We start from the raw sequence: 9,516 nt of genomic DNA on the forward strand, positions 1-9,516 counted from the left end.
TCTTGATTTCAGCTCAGGCCATGATCTCACGGTATAGTTCATGAGATTGAGCCCCACACTGGGCTCCTGACAGCATGAGGCCTGCTTGGGATTCTCTCTCTCTCCCTATCTCTCTCTGCCCCTCCCCCACTCACACACACACATTCTCTCTCTCTCTCTCTCTCTCTCTCTCCCAAAATAAATATTTTTTTAAATAAATTTTTGGGGCGCCTGGGTGGCTCAGTCAGTTAGGCGTCCAACTTCGGCTCAGGTCATGCTCTCATGGTTTGTGAGTTTGAGCCTTGTGTTGGGGTCTGTGCTGACAGCTTGCAGCCTGGAGCCTACTTCAGATTCTGTGTCTCATTCTCTCTCCGCCCCTTTCCCACTTGTGCTCTGTCTCTCAAAAATAAATAAATGTAAAAAAAAATTTTTTTTTAATAAAAAATAAATTTTTTAAAAAGTGTTTTAATTTAAATCTTACTTTAAAGGATCATACGTTCCCTTATGATTCCCTTAATAAAGACTAAAAGGGGTGCCTGGATGGCTCAGTTGGTCAAGCATTTGACTTCAGCTCAGGTCATGATCTCACATTTTGTGAGTTCAAGCCCTGTGTTGGGCTCTGTGCTGACAACTCAGGGCCTGGAGCCTGCTTTGGATTCTGTGTCTCCCTCTCTCTCTCTCTGACCCTCCCCTGCTCACATTCTGTCTCTCTCTCTCAAAAAAAAAAAAAAAAAGATTAACTAAAACATGTATTTTTAAATGTACATTTATATAATAGATATATCTACCTAAGAAGGCAAAATTTATCTGCCATATCTTACCTTTTTTGTCAGAAAAAAAAAAAAAGATAATGTGGTTTCTAGCTTCAGAATGTGCAGCCCCTCACAGAGGGTCCCTTGAGGCAGGGTCATGGCCGATTTCATCTCATTCGCACCTAGCTCCATGGGCTATGTCCTCCTTCCTGGAGGGTCTGACCGCCTCATGATGCCCAAGATCCACTATGAAGATCCTGGGAGGGTGTGGGGAGAGCAATAGAAAGTCTACAGAAGATCGGGCAGGAAAAGGGCCTTAGCCACAGGGCTGCAGTGGAGACAGCGTTGGGCTCCCTGGCACCTCTAGCTCTCCCATCTCCATGGAGATCAGTTTTCTGCCCCTTATTTGAGCCCAGCCCCAGGCCTACACTCCTGCCAACAGCATCTTGGAGGCAAGCTGGATAAACCCCTAGGCTGCCACAAGGTCTGGAAGCTGTGTGCCCTGTGGCTAGCACATGGGGAATAACCCGGTGTGGTTTGGAAATCACAGTGTCTCCATCTCACATCAGGCCCTGACCCTCCAGCTGAGGCTGCTCTGTGATGTCAGCACGTCCAGCCTAGGAATGGGATACCGAGTGGAGGTGCCAGCAGCTGACCTGGTCGTCTAGCCCTTTGTTAGGCCTGGATACGTCATGCCCACAGAGACGGGTCAGGAGAACTGGGGACCATTCCCAGAGGCCCTCAGAGGCTTTGTTGGGACCCTTGATCATCTGGTGAACTGTCAGGCCTACAAAGGGCTTGGGTGGTAACTTGGAGTAAACAGCTCATCGCAATTTAAATTGTGCCCACTTGCCTGCCTTCCCAAGTGTATCTGCTTCAAGAATCAAAAGAATAGAGCACTAATGGTGGAAGTTAAGCAACGTTAAGAGGGGCCGTGGATGGAGAGCCCTGCCCATCTCCCCTTAAATGAGAAGCCATCTGGTCCTGCCCCAGTGCTCCCACGGACACCTGGAACCCAGAGATGGGTGGCTCGGTGTCTGGCTGGAGGACCTTTTGCCTTTAGGCACCTTCTAGCACAGGGATCCAGGAACTCCACTGTCCGCTGCGGTCTCAGGGCCCTGTCCTACCTCCACACTTGTAGCCGTCGCAGAGCTCTGTGTGCTATTTTAAAAATTCTAAAGCGCCTCATGCAATTTGCACATGCTTTTCTCAGTCACCTCCTCTCCAACCTAAATGAAGCTACAAGCTTCAATTTATATCAACTCAATATTTATACCAACTGTGATGATCTCTTATGGATCAGAAGCTCTGATTGGCAGACACATATGGTTTTGGTGAATAAATCTGTGAAAACAAATTTATTATTATCTGCAAGGGAAGAGTGTATGGTAGATAAAACTTTCCAAAGCATGGAGCCTGGAGGGGAAAATGACACGAGAGGCATCCATGGTGATGAAGGCTGGGAGCACCGAAATAAGAACACCAGGGGCAGGGGCGGTAGCTCCAGAAAAGCTGTTGGATTGGATTCAGTCTGTTAAAGTGAAAATCTAGGCATCATAATAGAAAGAGTGTAGGATACAGAAGAGAACTCCGGGCCGTTTCCTTGCTACGTGACCTTAGGCAGGTCTCTTTCCTCGCTGGGTCTGTTTTCACACATGGGCAGTGAAGAGGTTGGACTCACCTGGTTCCCCCTTCCAGGGCCAGGGCCCAGCCTGGGGAAAGGGGGTTGGGGGATATGATGGCACTTCAAGGCTGTGTGACCTTGAACAAACTGCTATACCTCTCTGAATCTCCAGCTCCCATTAACTCTAGTACTTACCTCGCAATACTTTAAGTCTCTAGGATTATTTCGGCTACTGATTTTTACTACTGCTTCTGACCTCTTTTGAACTCTAGCCCCTGGCTTAGATTTTAGGGCTGTGGCACAGATAGCTCTGGGATTCCCGGCTGAGCCCCAAGACTAACTGCTTACAGGCATCCTGTATCTGCCTCCATCCTTCACTTCGCCTCTTCTCAAGGCTGCTCCCACTTTGCTATCAGCTTTACCATCTCAGCCTGTCTTTGCTCTTTCCTTTTCAGCCTGACGGCTACTGAAGCCCGACATGAGTCCTAGTGGAAGAAATCAGCAAACCCTAAGCAGATGTGTCTCAGCTTTGCAGTGAACGGCAGGGCTAATCCGTCCCCACAGAAGCCAACACTCCCTGCCATCTGAGCCATGCCAAAGGCAGTGTTTAAACAGTACTGGAGTTAGAAGTTTTCTGAATTCAAGATAAAGGAAGAATTCTAGTATCCTGTAGTAAAACACATGTTTGAGACAGAATTTAGCTACTATAGTTTCTTGGAGATGGGTGGAGGGGGAAAGCCACCCTGTCTCTGTTTAAAGAAATGGAAACCTTAAAAGGATCCCGGGGGAAAAAAAGAGAAATCTTCAAGTGAGAAAGTGAAATTACTATATTAAGAGCCTCCATTACATTAAATCTCTTGCTTAGAGACTGAAAGTCTCCAGTGCATGTGGGATTGGGCTCTGGTGGAGGGTGGGGAAGGGGTAAAGTGAAAAATGACTCAGAGGTTGTGGCTAATGGTGCCTTTGGAGAGGGGAAGTGTAGGGACGTCTGTTGGGGGGTGGGGAGAAGCAGTTTCAGGGTGTGGGAGGCAGCCACCAAGACATCCAGTGATCCCCACCTCCTGGTATTCACACCCTTGTATAACTCCAGCCCCCACCTCTGAGGGTTGTTGCTAAAGAGCAGTGATGGGTATCACTTCTCATATTAGTTATAAAAAGAGTCTGGCTTCCATCTCACTCACTCTCTGTTGCTCTCCTGCTTGCTCACTCTGAAGACAGCCAGCTGCCATGTTGTGAGCTGTCCTATGGACACACCCATGTGGCAAGGAAGTAAGAGTGACTTCTGTCCAACAGACAGCTGATAACCCTCAGTCCACCAGCCCATAGGGAACTGGATCTTGCCAACAGCATGGGAATCGGCTTGGAAGCCAATCCCCTGCCCCACCCCACTAGAGCCATGAGATGAGACTGCAGCCCTGGCTGACAAGGGGGCTTTCCGGGAGGAAAAAAGCATTGAGACACATGCTTTACACCCTTTTTCTTGAACTTTGAATTCATTCTGTGAGGTAGATATTGGTCCCTCTGTTGTGTCAATGCGGAAACAATTGGTTCATTGTGTAAATGAGCCACCGGGTAGCTCAGTCGGTTAAGGGTCCCGCTCTTGATTTCAGCTCAGGTCATGGTCTCACAGTTTGTGAGTTCAAGCCCCACATTGGGCTCTGTGCTGACAGTGAAAAGTCTGCTTGGGATTCTCTCTCTCCCTCTCTCTCTCTCTCTGCCCCTCCCCCACCTCTCTCTGTCTCTCTCTTAAAATGAATAACTAAACTTAAAAAAAAAAAAAAAAAGGTTAAAACTTGCCAGGTGTCACATGATGACTGAATAGAAGATTGGGGATTTGAACCAAGGACTGACTAGTGCCATAACACACACTTATTTCAGAACTAGACCATATTTATATTCTATGTTTTCAGGGGAATTTAGAAATACAAATGGATACTTGTCTAATTATCCCACCAATAAGCACATGGAGACAGCAGGAGTTACAAGTGGCACATCAAAGCCAAGCCTTCCCTGGGTGGGAAACATATCCCCACAGTAGCATCAGAAGGTACATACCCTTGGGGCAGAATTCTCCATGTGCAAAGTAAACTCGTTTCTTTAATTTCTTTAAACATTTCAAGAAAATTGTTGAATCCAATGCCACTATGGGCCAAGTGCCACTTCCAAGAACTGTCCAAATGTTAACTCATTTAAATAACTTTATAAAGAAGATACTATTACAGTCATCCAATTTACACATGGGGAAACTGAGGTGAGGAGACACTACATAATTTGTTACAAGTCACTCAGCTGTAAAGGGGTAGCCAGAATTTAAGCCAAAGTAGACTGGTTCCAGAGTCTCATGAAGGTCCCCAGCAGAAGTCTCTTTGGGTCCAGGGCTGTCACATTGCCTGGGCTCCCAATGAAGCTTCGGGCTTAGCTGACCTGGTTATAAGTCTCCAGCTTCTGAATTCAAGCCAACTCCCAAGACCCTCACCTCGGACTTTCCCCTCTCAGTTCCTGGCTCCCAATTCCCAGGAAGCCCCCTCCTGCCTTAATTCCATCCACCCTGGCTCCTGAGCTGCCCACACCTTCATCCTGGTCTGTGCCTGCTTCCTGGCCCAGCTCTCAACTCGCCATCCTGCCAACCTGAGGCTTGCCTACTGCCATCCTGCCCCAGGGACAAGACCAGCTCCTGGGACAAGTCCTAGCTTGTTAGAGTTAAAAGGGGCCCCAATTCTGGGGATATTACCTGAAGATAGATTGTTTCCAGGAAAGGAAAATGCAATACAGAGGCAGGAAGAGCATTACTGTGTGGATAAAAAGATGGCATATGCAAATGAACCCATAGAGCCAAGAACCTAGATTAAAGTTACAGACAGATATGGCAGGGAAGATAATAGAAGCTGTTATAGACCTCTAGGGCACGATGAAAAAGCAAATCTGCCCATGTTTATGCAGATAACAGAGACTGTTAAAGAGGCCATAACATTGATCATATAGGATCTTAATAGCCCTGCAATGGACTAGAATGAGAATTGTCGGGTGGCAGGGAGGAGGGGCCATGGAGCCAGCAGGCTCTTCTCCAAGAGACTTTGTTGAGCAATCGGAAAGATCATGGGCTATTTGGGGCGGCCATCCAAAAAGCTGAATGCAATGAGGGATGAAGAGATGGGGCTAAAATGCTAAAAGCAGCATTTTCAAATAAGTCTCATTTCGGTTTAGTCTTCCCATCTGTGGCGATTTTAAAAATATAGTTCCCAAATTGCCTGTAGCATCTGGGGAGCGGGGTCTGTGGGCAGACACCTGCTTACCAGTGAGAATTTGGAATGGCATTTCTGGATGGGGTGTGGTTTAGAGATTAATTGGTAAAGGAGGTAGATGCAGCATCCCAGAATAGCGGAGCTGGGAGGTCCTTAAAAATGACTTAAACTACCCATAGTGGGTGACACAGTCAAAGTCACACAACTGGTCCATGAGAGGCAAAGGGCTAGAACTCCACATTCCTAAGTCTCTGCTCCGGGCCAAGGCATGCTCCAGGGTGGGTGAAAGGAAGGTCCTTGACAAGGTCTCCTCAAAGGAAGTGCAGAGTAAGAGGAATGTGGTTGCCATAGGGGAAAATGGAAAAAGGCAGACAAATTCAGATATGACTTTCCTTGAGAAAAAAAAAAAAAATTTTTTTTCCTAGTAATTGTTTCTCACTAGCTTAGAGAAAGAAGAACAAAGATTGTCCTAATACAATTATGTAAAGGCAAGACTAGGAAAGAAGTGGTTGCTTCCCATAGAAGTTAACCGTCTGGATTAAGTCGGTCCCACCCATTGATGGCACTTTTGAGGATCCACAAAAGGCACCTGTATATGTTGCAGTTGATTGTCCCACCTCCTCTTCACTTCGTCTGTGCCCACAATGCCTGCTCTCATCTCCCTGGTTCCTAGATTTCTGCACCTACTCCCAGGTTTTGACATTTCTTCCATCCTCTTCAGATTAGTCACTTAAGCCCCTCCCCTTGGACCTGGGCTTTCTGTGTGGCTCTAAGCTCCACCTTCCTGAGACACCCACTATCCTGACAAATTCCGTGCTCTGGCTGCAGCCGAGCAGAGACCCACATGCCGACCGGCTCCCAATCCTTTCAAGTGACACAGAATTTAGACATTTTGTCTTGAGCCCTAAGTTCCCGCCTGGGGGGTGAGGGATGTGGTTATGGTGACTCTCTCTATCCCATCTCTTGGGACTTTGGATCTGTAGGACAGAAAAAAAAAAGACCCACATTGCCGGCTGAAGAAAGGGCAGGGAAGCTGGTGCTAAATATCCGTGCACCGCGCTACCGGCTGGAGCTCCAGCCCCTGCCCCACTGCTCTGTGGTGACTGCCAGTGCACAGGTGCATTTAGCAGCAGAGGGCGAGGGGCCAGCGGGGGTCCTGGGGAGAGGATCCCATGAATTTTCCCAGTTTTCTCTTCCAGCTCTCAGGTCATGTGGTTTTCAGAAGAGAAGAACTGACCTGTATTGGTCAGGACATTTTGGTTGTAAATGACAGAAATCTAACTCAAATTAGCCACACCGCAAGGGGATTTATTGGATATTACTGAACAAGCCCAGGGTGAAACTGACTTAGGCTTGGCCAGAACCAAGTTCAAATGGCATCGGCGAGGCTCTGCCTCTCCCTCTTTCTTTCAGCCTGGCTTCCATCTAGGTAGTGACTTTATTCTGTGAGCTGACATGCTCCACTTGGTGGGAAAATGGCTGCTGGGAGACTCAAGTCATTGTCCTCAGAGCTGGCTCACGGGAGATGGTGGATCCTGAAAACAGTGTGCCCACCGCTGGACGAACGACCCCGCTGGGTAATGAAGTACCTCAAATCATAGTGTGGTCATTGGGGTGGGGAAAGGTACCATGACTCACAGCGCCCACTGAGCCACCTTGAGTCAGGGAAGGACGCTTCACCTAGGGAAAGGATGTTGGGCAAACAAACTTATGTTCTCTATAGGGTCTTCATATCCCCTTTGGGGAGCAGAAGAATAATCACTCACCACGTATGACTGGGCAGCACCCCACCCGTGGATTAAACAGATGAGTGGCCACCGGTGGTCAAGGTTCAATAGCCCCACCTACCTGGGCTGGTACAGGCACACCAAAGACTTATTCCCTGCTCAGCAGTTTAAAGAAAATAAGCTTGAATGTTAAATCCAAATTCCCAGAAGGCCTGAGGAGTTTGGCTGGAGAGTGTTATTCCATGACGATGACCAAACCTGAAGCCACTTCCAACAGGTACACGCATGTCTCGGTATGAGATCTCAGTTTGTAACCCGAGGCAAACTGGTCAACAAAACAATAAACCCTTCTTCCAGCCTGTGGGTGTGAATAGGGTCCCAGTAAAAGCAATACCTCAGATTGCACTGTCTCATTACTTCCTTCTGCCCACACAAGACTGCAGCCCTGGGGCCCCAGCGGACACCCCTGTGAGTTCCAAGTGGCCTTCCCCATTCTCCACTTCCTGCCAGGTCTCCTGGAGTGCCCCCACGGTGGCCCTGAAGCTTGCCGCATGCCTGAGCACTGCTGGGTCCCAGGCAGAACCAGGCAGAAGGCCCCGCTCCCTGACACTGTTGCACACGCTCAGCTGGGGATCTAACACGTGTGACCTCCATGACCACTCTGCGAGAACAGCTCCTTCAGAGCGCGCCTGCAGTCTCTCTCCCTCCAGGGGCTGGGATACCTGTCCAGGGGATGGGCCAGCTAGCAAATCAACTCCCACAAATGAAGTTTCACCATTCATTCATTCATTTCCTAATGTAAACATCTATGCTGATTTTCCTACCATGTTAGGCACTGTTTAGGTTCTGGAGGATATGGCAATGAAGAAACAGACAAACATCCTTGCCTTCATGGACCTGCCAATTTAGTCTGAAACATAGACAATAAGTAAGTCGATGCATTGTATAACACCGGGTGGTGTTTTGATGAGCAATATATAAGATTAAGGAGACAAAAGAGGGGCTGTTTTGAATACAGTGGCCAGGGAAGGACTCTGTGGACAGACGACATTTGAGCAGAGACTTAGCAAGAAGTGAGGGACTGTGACCTGCAGGCTGGTGGCGAAGGGCATCCCAGGCAGAGGGAACAGCAAATGCAAGGACCCTGAGGGGGGACCATGCCCGGCATCTGGACCACAGGAGGGCGGCCAGAGTGATGGAGCCCAGTGAGCACTGCAAAGCGTAGGATGTGAGCTCAGAGGCAGTGGGAGGCAGATAACCTAGTGTCTTGTAGGACACCGTGAGAGCTTTATTCTAAGCCAGCCCTGCAGCCATGTCTGAAAATACCTCTGAGGCTTAACTGGATCCCCAGTTCCAGAGGAAAACTGCAGGGTGTGGTGTGGGCACAGGGCTTCCCCTCAGAGTTCACATCTGAACTAGGTTTTGAGGAATGACCAGGAGTTTGTCTGGTGGAGAAAAGAGGAGGAAAGCATCCCAGACAGAAGAATATTTTCACGGAGGGAGGAACGGCGAAAGAGCAAAGTGCATAGCAGGGATGGCTGGTGGTCCATCTGGCTGCGGGTTAGCCCGGGAGGATGTTGGGACAGAATACGAGGCTCCGAAGTAGCTGGGGCCAGATGGGAAGGATTCGGCACAAAGCAGCATCTCCAGCTTTGTTAGGAGCAGCCCACCCTCTTGGACAGCCGCGTTGGTCCCTAATGAGCTGAAGTCATTTTGTTACAGCAGAGGAAGCAAGCGCTGTTCTGGGAGGCAGATGGCCCGTCTCCCCGCTCCGCCTCCCCGTCCCACCTCCACACCCAAACCCAGGTGGCCCCCTCGGGCAGCATCGGAAGTGCCCATGTGCTGGTGGCCTTCAGACAGCTTGTCCTTAATAAGACAGGCTCTTTATTTAATCTGGGGGAATGAGGTGCTATTAAATGAATTTCTGAACATGGCCAAAAAGCTAAGGGCAGAGGGTGGAGCAGGGGGGCGGGGGCCGGCAGTGTGGGGCCAGACAAGACAGCAAAGAGGCTCAGAGTTTGTGAGTTCCGAACCCGGGTCTGCCCAACAAATTCATTCCAATATGTGAGCTCCCTTCTGCTGTACAGGCACTGTGTCGAAGAGACTCAGTAATTAAAATAAGAAATGGGAGTCCCCTGGTAGGCTATTGTACCCAGGGCCCTAAAAATGATGGAAAGGTGGCCTGCCCCTGC

This window comes from Acinonyx jubatus, chromosome D1 (assembly GCF_027475565.1).
Source record: "Acinonyx jubatus isolate Ajub_Pintada_27869175 chromosome D1, VMU_Ajub_asm_v1.0, whole genome shotgun sequence".
Lineage (NCBI taxonomy): Eukaryota > Metazoa > Chordata > Mammalia > Carnivora > Felidae > Acinonyx > Acinonyx jubatus.